The sequence below is a fragment of the Neodiprion virginianus genome, chromosome 2 (assembly GCF_021901495.1).
Source record: "Neodiprion virginianus isolate iyNeoVirg1 chromosome 2, iyNeoVirg1.1, whole genome shotgun sequence".
Lineage (NCBI taxonomy): Eukaryota > Metazoa > Arthropoda > Insecta > Hymenoptera > Diprionidae > Neodiprion > Neodiprion virginianus.
In genome coordinates, this window is record NC_060878.1 from 13,421,523 (window position 1) to 13,436,669 (window position 15,147).

General features: G+C 43.4%; 1 protein-coding gene across 7 annotated transcripts in view; it reads left to right on the forward strand.

Moving 5' to 3' along the window:
* The window catches only part of LOC124297388 (transcription factor Sox-2), a 307,639-nt gene that overhangs the window by 31,799 nt on the left and 260,693 nt on the right, over positions 1-15,147 (forward strand). The window lies entirely within an intron of this gene.

Below are 15,147 nucleotides of genomic sequence, written 5' to 3' on the forward strand. Positions count from 1 at the left end.
CTTCTTTATCAATCTACCAGCAAAAACTCTTCTACCGACACTGGTGATTCGGTTACTCGACGGTGTTACCGACGTCTGTTACCGACTGATGCGCAACCTTCGTGCTCTGCAGGTATTATCTACGGCGTTGAAAGAATCGTATCAACCACGGTCCAATTGCTCGTCGAGCTCGTGTTTTCACGGGCCGCCGCCGCGCGGCTTTGATTTGGGAGAAAGTTGGAAACTTCTCTCACTAGTGCTGGTATCAAATACTGATTTCTATATAACGATCGAATCTCTGCCGATATGACGGGGTGGTCCGAAACTTCTCGGTTGAAGGACCGTATACGTCTGTGGCGGCCAACGACGTGTGTAACTCTGCGACGAATTAATACGTTGGGACAGAGAAATGTGCAAGGAATTTGCGAGGGGGAGGAATACGGTTTTATACATGAATCACACTTAGCAGCTTATACGTCTATTTGTTCGTACTAATTAGTCTGTAAGGTAAAAACTACGCCATTCGCTGTGATATCTGATCTCTAGGGTTGACACAATTTCTCTCATATCTGCTTTTCCAAAGTTTTCGCTGGACTTTGTTGAGCAGGATCTTCCCAATCAAGCGCTGATACCAATGCGTAAGAGGGGGCCCCCGCCGTGCCTCCCAATGCGCTATAGCACCAGCGCATTGGGGCGCAGACACAAGGTGTTTGAACAACAAAAAAAGGGCCCTCTCTTCCCCCATCACACTATCATCACACCACAGCTGCCGAATTAAATCTTGCCAAAACAACCGCATTATATGAAGATTTTCCATATGAGAGAAGGTTGTGATTCAATCTATGGGATTCAAAACCACCAACGACGTATTCGTATGCGACACTCCCGCTCGAGTGCTTGTTGACCGTAGCTCCCCCCCGAGCATGATATCACAGTCAGCGAGTTCTCACAAACCTGGAAGCCATAGACGTATGCGGTACTTTCTAACGATACCGTAGCAGTAACTATGACCACCCTAATTTTTGTATTTGAATGGAATTTTTCATGTTTCTATATCCTAAGATTCCGAAACTGCAGCGTTGTTAGCTCGATTTAGCTCGATATTCGTTGGGATCATATAATTATAAAATATACTTGTGCAATTCTCTGTACTTTCGTGTATAAAATTGAAAATAGCCAATATTCAGTCCTTGTAATGCGTGCAGTTCAAAATGAAATTAATGGGTGAAATTTATTTCAATTATTAATTTTCACCCCAAGTTAACTTTGAAGCACCGAGATTAATTGATTTTCAGTGAATAATTGTCAATCTCAGGCGTTTAATTGCTACATTAATTCCACTACAGTAATTGCTATACCTGCCGTTTATATCCAAAGTAGTTTACAAAGATTTAGTTCAATATCAATTAGTTTTAGGGTCTAAAATTGAAGCCGAAAACTAGCGAGAATAACAAAGATTTCACAGAAAGTTCTTAAATATTTTCAGATTCCCAATTAAGGAATGAAAATTCGAGGCCAAACCACAATACGGGGGGATGTTCAAAATACTCGAGAGATATTTTAGGATAAGTTCTGAATTACGAAAAAAGTTACTATTTCCTTAAAAGTTTCGTGAATCCCGAGTAATCCAATGTGTTTGAAAATTCTTTGCATAAAATCTTTGAAGGTGTTCGAGAATTGCGTCAGAATAATCCAGGATGGAAATGAACCCGCGTTGAACTTTTAAAATCCAACCCATCCGGATTTTCATACAATTGCTCACGAAATTTGAGCATTTTCGGCATGTTTGAACATCCAATCGGTAAATAATGTGATGCCTCAACAGCCCACTTTATCAATTCTTATTTTAGCAATACCTGTATTTTTCAATGTGCAGATTTTTTCGAAGTATTATTCCCTGCTTGGCATTTAGAATAATTTAACTACTATAACTATATATTGATGCAGAGAGTTACATATTTATTCTAAAACATCTTAACGAACAACTTCGCGCGTACAACTCCACACTGATGTAATATTCAGGTCCTTTTTTTATTCGTCTGTCACGTCCATCTGGTAAAAAAACCAAAAGTAACATCATTATTTTTATCTTGAAAACTTAAAAATGAAACAATCGTATTCGGAATACGAAATGCATATTTCTTATTGAACGTCATCAATTTGCAGTCTTGATCTAACATGACCGATCACGTTCCTTCAATTTGCAAAGTGTTTCGATTGCGTCTTCAATATATTACGAATGATAAATCTTTGCCTTCTGAGACGTGAACAGTTACATTTTTTCTTGTTAAAAATGCCCAAATTATTCAATATCAATTTTTTTCCTACTTTATCTGCTTTACTTTTTCTCAAATCTTTTTTCATAGAAAAAAAAAAAAAAAAAAAAAAAAAAAAATGGATAGGGTTTACACTAAATATTTTTTTTTTATTTTTAAATATTTTTACATCTCGGGGTCAAGTTAGAGATGGTTAGAATATGTGGTGACGGAATTTCGGCGATGCCAGGTGAACCGCGAGCAGTGGCACGTCGATTCGATTCTGACCGACGAGGAAGGGATCCGCGGAGGACGTCAGCGACCTCGCCGTGGCCACCGGGACGTCCGCGACGACCCATCCGGCTGCCCTGGCAACGCACATGCGCCCCTTTTCCACCCCGCGAGGAGGATGGTCGGGGATTGGCCCGGAGTAACACCCCCTCATAATGGGCTCGCCCGTCCGGCAGGCTCGCGGGCACGGAAGCCATATTGATTTCCCTATGTTTCCCTCGTGTTGTTACTATAGCGCCCGACTCGACGCCACCCGACGTCCTCCTCAGGAGGCTGCAGCCAGTGGTGGGTGCTGCTTTCCGTTCTTCGCCCCGCATGCTGGACATTTTCTTTTAACGAATCCCGTTAAAACTCATCGAGTAATATGTGAAATTTTTCGAAGAACTCGGAAAAAATCCTGTCACTTATGCAAATACAAAAAATTTTTCAATCATGGTCACAGAATTTTACCGAAAATTTTTGCGGAATTCAGAATAGGTTTGGGATTCGTGAAGAATTTCAGCGATATTATGTATTTTCCAAAGCATAATTTGAAATAATTATCAAATAAACAGAGAAAATTATTTTTCATTCTAAAATTTCTGACGTCGAATTTATTTTCGATTTTATTTCAAACCGTTAATCTTCAAAATATTCTGTGAATTGGGGCACTCTTCATAGAGAATTTTTGAATCTCGGTGAAATTTTTTGAAAAAATCTTGGGGTGCATTGCACGAAATATCGCAGAGTTGAAAATATCAAGAATGGAAAATTAACTTTACAAAGGGGTTGTAGATGGGCGTTGACTATCTTTCAACAGAAATTTCATTTACTCTCAGTTCAAATATGCTCGCTTTTGTATTTTATTGATACGTGCATGAGACGAGCTGTTCCCTCTTTCGAAGGCTCGACACATTCTTGACGTCTATAAGTAAAGCTAATATTGAATCGACCGTTGTAGGTATATATAATTTGTAACTGATAGTACGATGGCGTGAAAAGATACCATACATCACCGGGCATGTCACCTGCCTGGAATTCCCGTCCTACTTGTCTTTCCGCATCTGGAAATTCATATCTCGTGTATCGTGCAGTGGCGATGTTGGCGCTCGCTGTTTCTAGATGCACTCCAGCTTGACGTGCCGTGCAGTTTCATACAAGAGCTTCATGTGCGACGATCAATACATAGATCAAATGTATTGATAAATTTTTTGAAGGTTTCTCAACTGAGTATTTGATTCGTTAAATGTAACCGCGTTCGAATGCCGCTATAATAAGACTAAAGTTTGAAAATTCTGGTGCGGTGTGAATTGCTCGAAATTGACAAATGACTGCGGAAAATTTCTCGAGAATACCCTAAAATTCGTGTTTCAAAATTTGTCTAATCCCCATAAATAAACCTTGACGACCGCGTGCAGTCGTTAATTTGATTAAAACAACAATCTGCGCCGGTCACGAACTGCAGTATTTGTTGGATAGGGTGGCAAGGTGTGTTCGCGGGGTAAAAACAGGGGTGCGTTCTCCATGAATTATTACGAATTAATGTAACAGACTGGGGCGTTTATTGTCTCGTATACTGTATACCCATCTACTTATTCGTTCAGCGAATGGTGTTCAGGACTCGCAGCTCGAACGCGGTTCCGTCAGTGCAGTATTATTTTTTCGTTATCAATTACGGAATATGGAACTGTGATTTATGTAACGATCCACTGTTGTTTAAAGTAGTATATGTCGTCCTAATGATCTATCCCCGCATTCGATCGATGTTCAGCGAAATTAAATGACTAATTTTTTTTAAAACCTTGTGTGTTTTTGAATTTATGACATCGCCCCTCGGACGATAACCAAGATTTTCGATAAATTTTCATTTTCCAATTATTGTTTGAAACCTTTCTGACCGAGTTATGGCAAGGGGAAAATTAGTTACTGAAAAAAAAACATTACGCTCGAACTACGCTTTTGAACGCAAAGAAACCGATAACGCTGATTAAAAATTGCGTAGAACGAATGCAGAAAAATATACACTATATAATGTTGCTTCTGTCTATATTCCAGCGTCTGCTGCCTTCCGAGTTGTCATACCTGAAACCGAAATAGCGATAGTAATTTACGTTATAATCGTTGTAATTTAAATGTCAAAAATTGATCTTTGGATTGATTTATCGTTTGCGTGAGCCGACAAATGACTGCACTGATCTTGGCTTTCGATGGTTATAGAAAATTGTGATGCGGCAAACTGCTGCTGCACGCGTTTCCGCGTGTCTTAGACCCTCCGAAGGGTGATTAACGCGGACAAATCGTCCGATGAGTAATACTCGGTACCTAGAAGCTCCCCAGTTTCACCGTGCGTCAACGCATTCGGCTAATGTTCGAAACGATGCTAATACCGTAGGGATGGGATCTGGTTCGTCTCGTCCGCACCTGGGTGGTCCTAGATGGTTGGCCCGTAGCACGCCATCATCAGGTGCTCCGTTTCCCAGGCGCAACCCCCTGTAACCTTTTGCGCTCTGCACCCTGGTCATTGCGTGGCCATGCAGCATCTCCTCGGCTTCTCTGCAGCGCCGCTGTCGAGCTGTAGCACAGGCGCCGGGAGCAGAAATCGTGCGGTTGTTACCAATGATGCATGGCTTGGTAATAGCTACAATACAACCAGCTTATGCGAGGGCGCGCCCACCCTCGAATCGCTAACGCTCTGCACCAACCTTCGCCGCGAGAGTCTAGGCTCTGAGATTTATTACCTCCACTGGGATAGCGGATTTTATAAGAGATTCTCGGGCTTGCCTTAAACGGCTTATATTAATTGGTGCAAGGGCTTTTCACACATGGAAAATTACATGCAAATCCAACAAACGTCTGAACCTCAACGTTTTTGATTTTGTTAAAAAAAATTTCTGCGATTCTCTTAATTTTGAAACTGTACCCTGATTTTTTTTAGATTTTTTTATACAACACTGTATTTTCTTTGCCAAACTTTTCAAGACCGGGCATATGATGGACTGATTTTTTTCTGTTTTCTTTTAGGACTTTTTTAAAAAATTTTTGATGAACTGAAACATTGTTTAAGCGGTCTGTGAATTACCAAAAAATTGTCAAAACTTCTGTTTTTCAATTAGAACATTTCTGGACTGGTTTCATTACGAACTTTTTACACATTTTTAAAAACTCCCGTTTCAAAATTGCTTTCAATATTTATAAATAATTAACCAGTTGAATAAGAAATCTAAAAAAATTCAGGGTACTGTTTCAGAATTAGTACAATTGGAGAATTTTTTTTAACGAAATTAAAAACGCTGAGGGTTAGACATTTCATGAGTTTGCATGGAATTCCGCATATATTTTATGACATGCCTGTAAAAATTTTATCGTCGAAACATTCTAGCGACGTGATTTTAAAAGGTTTGATATATTTGAAATAGAGTGCGCTATATTTTTACATACTTTTAATTATGTTTCGCGATACTTGTACAACGTTTTAGCCACATTGCACGATAATGCTTTCGCAATATTGCAGAAACATTGCAGAAATGTAATTTTGAAAGGTTTAAAATAATTGAAATAGATTGTGCAATACTGTTGTAATTTCTCAATTACATCGCATGTTCTGATATATTTAAAATATTTCGAAAGCATCGCGCAATATAATTATAATCTTTTAGTTACATTGTGCAAAATTTCTACAACCTTGCAGAAATATTGTGGGAACGTAACGCTGGCAATTTTTCAAACATTTCGAACACATTGCACAATATTCCTGAAACATTGCAAATTCAATTGCAATACGTAGGTATCTTCAAATTTTTGCAGCGTACTGCGTGAGATTCACAGTAGAGACATCATAGTCGAAAAGAAATATCGAATGAGCAACAAAAAAAAAAAAGAAGAAACTGCTAATTCAATAATTCAGAATCCAATTCGTACGCATGTATCGAGTCGCGGGATTCTCATGGGTAACTCGCAACTCGGTCTTAAACGCGTGTTAATATCGTTAATAGTGCGTTGGCGTGCGACCTGCGTGCGTGCGTGCGGAGCGTGCGTGGGCGGGGTTCACGTCACAACTGCACGCGTCACGCGTCACGCGACCCGCAGCCGCCCTGGACCACCGCGGCTAGCCGACGAACCTCGAGGGGCGCGAATCAATTATATTACTCAAATATGTATAATAGGTGGAATGTAGGTCCTGCTTCCAAAGCCTTAGTCGACCTAGTTTTTTTTTATTTTTTCTCCTTTTGTTCTTTCCAGTGTCTCGAATGAAAGATCAAACGGAATATTGTCACGTTGGGTAGGGTTTTTGAAATCATAATTACATTGTGAAATTCCAGGTTCAACGGTACGATATCAAATTAGATTGTGGGTTACCCAAAACTGATTGACTCTTTGTCACATGTTTCACGCTATCCGAATTAGAAAAAGAAATTTCCCAACAGAGTGTGCAAAATTCGATTTTACGTACCCAAACGCAGTAGTGTGGGAATATTCTATTTTGCGCACTCATTGGAGTACGAGAAATCGAATTTAGCGCATTCGGTTGCGAGAAATACTACGCGCAACACGTGTGCGCACTAGTTGCGGAATCTAGTATTTCCTGTAAGTAAGTAAATCAGCGAGTCTTGATAACAGGTGCAGCCTATGAAATGAAATGAAATTTATGTAAAATCAGTCGGATGTTACGGGGTAGGAATTGGGCGTGTGTGACCGGAGCAATAACGCAAGATTGAAGTCCGAAGGTTACGAGCCATTCTGGGCGTCCTCATAACATGTAAAACACTGGGATTAGGGCATAATAACGAGTGTGTGGCCGGGCGTCGCGGTTGTTCGAGGAATAACGGTTAGGGCTGATAATGAAACACCGGGCAGCACGGATCAGCGGACAATCTAACTCTGGGTCGCACTGACCAGTAGAAGCTGGACGAGGACCCCTGGGATCTGAGACCACCCGGGGCTTTAATATCACGTTATTAACCCAGTTTGGCTATCCAGGGATGTGTCGGCGCATCTTCCCGCATTTTTGGCAACTATTCGACTCGGACTTTCCGACAATATCCAATACATCCGGCGACGCTTTGTCACCCTGTTCGAATAAGTAAAACAATATATGCGAGGGTGGAAGCGAATTGAATTGTTCAAGTGTGAAGGAAAAGTTCCTGAAGGTTTTATTGCTTTCAAGTCCAAGTGTTGAGCTGTTTTTTAAAATACTTCAAGGTATTTGGAGTTTTTGGAACCCGAAATTCTCTTGCAAATCTCGCACAGTTGGTGTCATCGATTTATGTAGTTCGCTGCGTGATTACTGAGAGCATAATTGCACATGAAATTTTCCACAAAGCGCGGAATATTGTGTGTAAATTGCTATGATATTTTTATACTGCAACATTGCAGAACTATTGCGCATTCGCCTGAAAACTTTGCAATGTTCGCGCAATGTAACAGAAATATTCAAAACTTTGAAAAGTTCTGTTGCTGCAATGTTTTGGCAATATTACTGTGAGTGATCACTGAATATTGCGCAGCAAAGTTAGAGGTTTTTTCATATGCTAATTGGTGGCTTTTCGTTCTCTCTCTCTCTCTCTCTCTCTCTCTCTCTCTCTCTCTCTCTCTCTCTGGTACCGTAATATCTTCAAAGACAGGGAGCAAAGAGCATATAACGGCAAGAAGTGTAAGAACAAGGCAAGTCACAGATGCTTGCTAAGCCGTTAGAAAATTCGAAAGTGGATCGAATCCGCGCAATATCGACTGCGCGTTGCAGGGGATATCCCACGAAACAAGGTCCTCGACTATATACTCTCTCTCCAATCCTCCCAGTCCGCCTGACTTGCGCCGAAGCCGGCTTAACGGAAACAAGTTTGCACAAACGATGCACCAGATGTCGAGCCGAATATTTTTTATCGTCAGCGGAGCTCCGGGGGGTCCACGAAGAAATCAATTAAATATCGCATGTCTACTTCTTATTTCACCAGATCAAACATTCCAAGCATTTCATCTTTTCTATACAATTTTTTTTCTTTGATTGAACATACCTACATGGTTCGCTGGATGGTATTGAAAAATTGCCGACTTACCGTCAACATTTCAATTCGTATTTTCATTCACAATCACGTCAGGTGAGACCGATAACGATGAATTGTTTGTGTTAATAGCCCAGAAAATAAAAGTTCAGCGTGAATGAGGGTTGGTTTTCTTGGTCTACTCGTAGCGCTAAGGATCCGGAGATGAAAAGAGGGTTTCCCTAGGTGAAGGAAGTAGGTAGTTGGTTACCACGCCATGCGACGTCGGCACCCTTCCTAGGGCAACGGCTAGAAGTAAGGAGTGGAGCGGAGAGGCGATGGAGGAGGCGGGGGGATTATCACGGAATATCGTGCAGTGTTCGTCGTGCCTCTCCAAAAGCCCCCGATCCCGAGGGCCCGTGGTGGGTATCCAAAGTGGGGCTCCGGGCAAGCACCCACTGGGAAGGTACCTATATACTCGTATACCACCGCCGAATCCACCGCAAATGCCCTCAAGTACTTCTTGCTTGCCCGTGAGTGAGAAGGGGGCCAGACCACGCACGTGGTACTTCGCCTCAACTTCAACTTCAACTTCAGCCGCGTAGTTTGTCGGCGGGGGATAGAGGGGAGGGACGAGGGCTGGATTGTGGAGAGAGAGAGAGAGAGAGAGCGAGCGTGAGCGTCTGATGTAGTTGTCAATTTTGCGTCGAGTCAGGTTCTAGTAGAAAAACTTTGCCGCTTAGGATCAAATATTATCACACAGCAAGCAATATTTCAGTAATATTGCCGCAAAGTAAATGAAGCTAAAGCTAGGAACCAAAGTTAGCAACCAAAACCGTTAAACTTTTTGGAAATAGAAAAATGCAGATCAGTTTTATCCTCATAATTTCATAGAAGTATCGGGGGTTCAAGGTATTTCACAAAATTTTGATTGTCGGTCTTCGCTACCTTATTAGAATAAACATTAGAACGTTTGGCTACTATTGCTGGTTGCTAGCGTCAACTTCGTGCATAGTAACTCTGCAAAGTTGAAAACATTTTATACGCATTGCACCAACGTAACTTTGCAATGATTCGAAACGTAACTCTGCCGAATTAAAATTATTTCAGATCTAAGTTGTGTAATACTTCTGCTACATTGTTCAATCATATTTGCTACAACGTAATTTTTTGCAAAGTATCAAATATTTTAGATATATTGCGCAATATTTCACATATTTTGCTGGAACGTTTCGACGTCTGCTCGTCAGTGTTTCTGAAAGACCTATCAAAATGGTCGCGCTTATTTATGCTGTGACATGAGATTTCCGATGCATTCTTTTTCATTTCACTCATCCATTACGTCAGTAGATGATATCCATTAACAATGAAACATCCGCTGCTTGCCCAATGTGCTAAATATGGTTGATAAATTTACAGTGTAGCGCGTGATAAGATGTGGATAACGGTTTATCGTCAACACAGTATTTGGTACCAGCATTTGGCGACAGTAGGGAAAGTGTTTCAAATCAGAAATTTTCACGGTCAGGTGGGCAATGCTTTTGCATAGATTGGCAATGCTCTGTAGTTTAAGCATAGAATGGCACAAGGGCGTCGCGCCGGTTCACGGAATGACAGACAGAGACTAAAGTTTGCCGAATCAAGTCGGGTGCGCGTGCGCGACGTAAAGGCTTACGGGAACACAACCGAGTAATTGCCAAGTTACGCCTACGGCCGTACGGCACGTCCCAACGCAACAAACATGCGCGAAATTCTTACGGCTTGGTGAGCGCAGGTGTGTATATAGACTACGGAGTCCGTCGGGTAGGCGTAGCTACCGCACGTTACGGCGGTAACTAATACCGCAATTTGCCCGAGGAAATTGCAAGTTCTCCAAGAGCGGCTCGCTTCTCGACGTCGAAGATTCCTCCGCACTCTTCAACCCAGCGACAGTCGGCCGTGTTTCCGGTCTCTCATGATCGATTTCGAAAAGTGGCCAGAGAATAATTGCGGGGAATACACGAGCTGTTTCCGCTTATATGCATCGGCGCGCGTCTCTGTTCTCCGCTAGGGGTCGTTGAGGGCGGCTGTGGGGGACGTGGAGGACCCGCCGACCGACGGGCACGATGTTACAAAATCAATAGAGGGGAGGCTCGCGGGGGAGCGCGCGCGCAGTCGCCTCCACCCAGAAGGCGACGGACTGCGATGGAGAGCCTCCTCCTCCTCCTCCTCCTCCTCCTCCTCCTCCTCCTCCTCCTCCTCCTCCTCCTCCTCCTCCTCCTCCTCCTCCTCCTCCTCCTCCTCCTCCTCCTCCTCCTCCTCCTCCTCCTCCTCCTCCTCCTCCTACTCCTCTTCCTCCTCTTCCTCCTCCTCGTCCTGCTCCTCCAGCTTCTCTGCCACCCCTTTCACTCCTCCGTTTCCTGTCGTCGTCCACGCGTCCACAGCATCCGAGACGTCTACCGCCAGAATGGATGGTGCTGCCACCAAGATTGGACGACTCTGTTCTCACAGGTCCGAAATTATAACTTATCGCAAGCTTCTCTCGATATCTACAATATTATACAACATCTGTTGGTCAATTCTTTTCTTTAATAACTTTAAAGTCATCCGTTTCCTGACTAGAATCACGTGTTTGGGCTCCATTATACGTAGAGCTTTGACATTTTTAATTAGAAATGGCGCCAGGACCATTCGTGTTTTGATCACGTGTAGTTATGACACAAGACTAGTTACTCATACTCCACCGCGTCTCTGTGTTTCCATATAGTTTCCATTTGCATACATAACTCTGTAGTCCTGATGAGTTGAAACGGTATATTACTTACAGCGAGGTCAGTGACGCAAGCTTTCACATTCAACGAAGATATATTGAGAGCGGCTTTTGCGGTCCACGAAGTAGTTTAAGCGTTTCAAGAAGTGTCTCCGAGTTCGCGGATGCTTTTACCGTTAAAACAACAAAGGCGGTAAAGCCAGAAAAAAAAACTTTTCAACGAATACCGATGATTCAGCGGTGAACGATTTCAGAAATGTTTAACGAAAACATTTAGCTTGAACCCCGAACAAATGTTATTCCAACACGAAGCCGTAACGTTAAAGGCACTGGGACGGATATAACTTCCATATTTCGACCTTACATAGTTATACAACATATAAGTTATATTGTGTAAATGTATACGTATACGGTGTATACCCCCTGTGAATGACACCGGAACCGGTCAATAACCGCTATTTGGAATGATAAAGGATATTCACACAACCAGGAAATGGACAGTAGTGGAAAAATGCACGTCACTGTAGGTGCTGCATGAACCTCATATACGAGTATACCTCGTTCTCATATACGAGTATACCTCGTTTTGGTAAATGGTGCTCGATTGTTCATCAGCATATGTTTCCCCGTTCTTTCTACTCAGTGGTCGTGGATTATACTCGTAGCTAATATATAATGTATTCGTGTGCGCGTAATACATAGAAATCGAAGGTGACTGAACGTCCCATGCCAGCGCGTGCACGTTTGTAGATATTATTTCGGTGGGGTGCGTAACGCACTTACGAACGGGACAAATGCGTTGATTTGTCCAAGAGTCAGGGGAATCAAGGGTTAGATGCCTCGCTTACGTCTCCCCCCATTAGATTACACTACGTTAGGACGGCTTGGCTTGGGTTAGGTTGGAATTCCACCAACCGGATAAGAACATTAGCTGTGAAAATGTTTTCCCAACAACCTCCTCAATTCATGCTTCTTCCATAACTGCCTAATTCCCCGTCCCTATCTACTGATATTCCCCTTTCCCAACACTTAACATAACGTTTTCTCATTTGCTCGTATTACCTTAAACATCTGTTCTGCATTCGGGAATTAAAAATTCCATCATTTCTCATTTCTTACAGATTGAAAGCGTGAATCTCTTACTTTGAGACTCACGTCTCTGCATAGTTGGAGAAGGGCGGTGATGGCGGAGGCCAAGGGTGAGCAAGCCAGGGAAAGATTGCGACTAGCACCCGACGTCCTGTGGGACCAGCAATAAAAGGTCATTTAGTCCCCGCGCTGGCCGGTCGTTGATTGACTTGAATGTCACCGCCTTTTGCCCCGTCTGATGTCATTCCCCTAGCAAGCGCGATGGCGTCAGTTCCAGAGTCTGGAGTCGGTCTAGCATAGTCCCACTGAAATTTTGTACCTGTCTAGACAACAACGTGATCAGCATATGTGATCGTTGATTCGTCCAGGATTCGGGCAGCTCTAACAAAATGTCCCGGACTTTGTTGAAACTGACCTCTAATTCTTGTGACGATACTTCGGAGGGGAGAAAAAAGAGTCGATGAACGTCCTGCGGTACGTTCAAATGGGTGAACCAATCTCGTTACATCAAATAACAGTAATCTCGACAGCGGAAAGCAATTTTGGAGACACTCAGTTACCTAGTGAACCACGATGTTGGGCGTTTCGTCGCGTCGGGATTCGGGGCAACGCGTCGGTTTCATCAATGGATGCAAATCACTCCCTTATTATTCCGCGCCCACCTCATCCCCCTTTCTGCTATACATTAGGTATACACTTTCCCGGCATGATCCAGAACCGCAGTGAGAGACTGGCGCACAAAGAGGTACGAAATCTCTTTGTTCTCTGGGGCTCAACGGCTCCACCTTTCTCCCCACAATAAACCGATGCTTCGTCAAGGTCACTTCATTCGATAACCTCCAGCGAATATCACCACCTCTGGTTTGCCCACTCTGTACGAAAGTTTTGCTGAATCTCGGTGTGCGTGGTTCGGTGAAAGATATGGAATCTACCGTGTGTCGCGATCGTTGGCGACACGTGACAGATAAAATCAAGCGTGATTTGATTCAGCGGTATCGGACCTCTTTGACCGCAGCACCGAAGTAGAGCTTTGACTCCTCCCGAGAATATTCTTAGTGAAAAGGAACAGCCCCCGAGAAATCCGCGACAAAAGAATCGAGGGACACCTGCCGGGTGGCTCAGCATGGTTTGATCGCGGTACGAGCTTGGTGCAATCTTACAGCGAGTCCTTTGACCCTTGAGTGTTATTCGCGGACGCGTGGCTCGCACCTGGTGAACCCGGAACGTCCCGATCGCCCGGAGCTGAAAGGACACAGATTCAGGGTCGAAGATGGCTCTAAATCCTCTGAGGAAAAGGAGTCGACCCGAGAAAGCACAACCCTCAACCTCTTAGCCGAGGCTCTGGCTACGCACGAAGTCCTTTGTCCGTTTTCTCAGCGCCGAATAGCTGCTGATCTTTGTCCTCTTCTTCGAAGGAAAAGCCACGCGACCGACTTCAAGGAATTTTACAATTGAGCGATCCTCCCCTCAGGATTCTAATGTCGCAATATCCGCATCACGATCTCGTTGTACTGTGCAGTTGTGAGTACCATTGATGTCACGGCTCGATTAGCCGCTACTAAACTCCACGCATATTTTCACGTATTTTCCACTCAGGCTGATCTTTGGATTATTTTAGTTCAGAACTCTGAACCGTCAGTATGAAAATGTACCTTACGACGGTGAACGGATCACGTTTTTAAGAATGAATAACTTTTCCCTTCGATTTATGTTTCTGTTTCGGTTTCTGGTGGTGTTGTCAACTCGCATTTGACTCTAGTGCTCTTCTGCCCTTTGATAGAGGGGAAAAGATTGCCGGTGGTCAGTGACAATTGAAAGCCATTTTGCAACTGGTCGGTAGTAAATTGGCATCCTGAGGCCAGCAGGAATATAAATTCACTTCGTTACCTGTCACTCGTTACCTCTCATTCACATTTGAGCTTCGGGAGAAGGCCAAAAGGCATTCAAGGTTAAGAGCCGCCCACAACGCGAAACATCGCGTGTCCTCGGAAGCTTCACACTTTGCTGACTCCCATGGAAGGAGGATAAAAAACAATCCAGTGTCTCAAGATTTCAAAACGACTGTGTGCGAATAAAAAACTTCATTGACATCATTGGCATATATGGGAGGGAAATGTTTGATAGTGTACTATACGAGATGATGCCACGAGGAGTATCAGTTCAAGTCGTCAAGGGACACGGAGATAACGACTTCTGGTCGTCGTGGTGAGCGACACGACACGTGAGGTGGCGAGGGAAGCTGCTGCTAGACATCCATCACCTCTTTGTGTTCCCGCCGATTTTTGGGATGGGACAGGGTGGTAGAGGAGGGAGACACCTGGTTCAGCCCGAACCACACCCCCTCTTTCCTTGTGGCGCATAGAAGCAAAGCCGACAGAACGGGCGGACGCAAAAATAAACAAGTAGAGTTTAAGATACGTCTCTTGGCTGGCACGGGAATTCCGGTAATCGTCCTTCTAATCCTTGATGATTTTTATTGATGACCTGGACATCCTGTCATCCATGCCTCGGGTACGAGCAAGATTTAGGAGTACATACATTTTTCCTATTCTAAGCGACGCGGTTTTTTGAGAAATAAGTGGTTCTAGAAAACAATTTCGTTTCAAAAATATTTCTCTTCGAACTCCGAGCTGAGGTGAAGTGAATTGTAATTTTCTGTATGTTCCATCGAGCTAATCGGTAATATGATAAGATACCGACACACGACAGCTAGAGAGTTCAGGAGAGAGAGAGAGAGAGAGTGAGTTTCGTCTCCTAAATCGGAGAGGAAAAGAGAGAGAGAGAGAGAACGCGCCTTGCGAGTGTCGAGGATATCCGATCGATTATT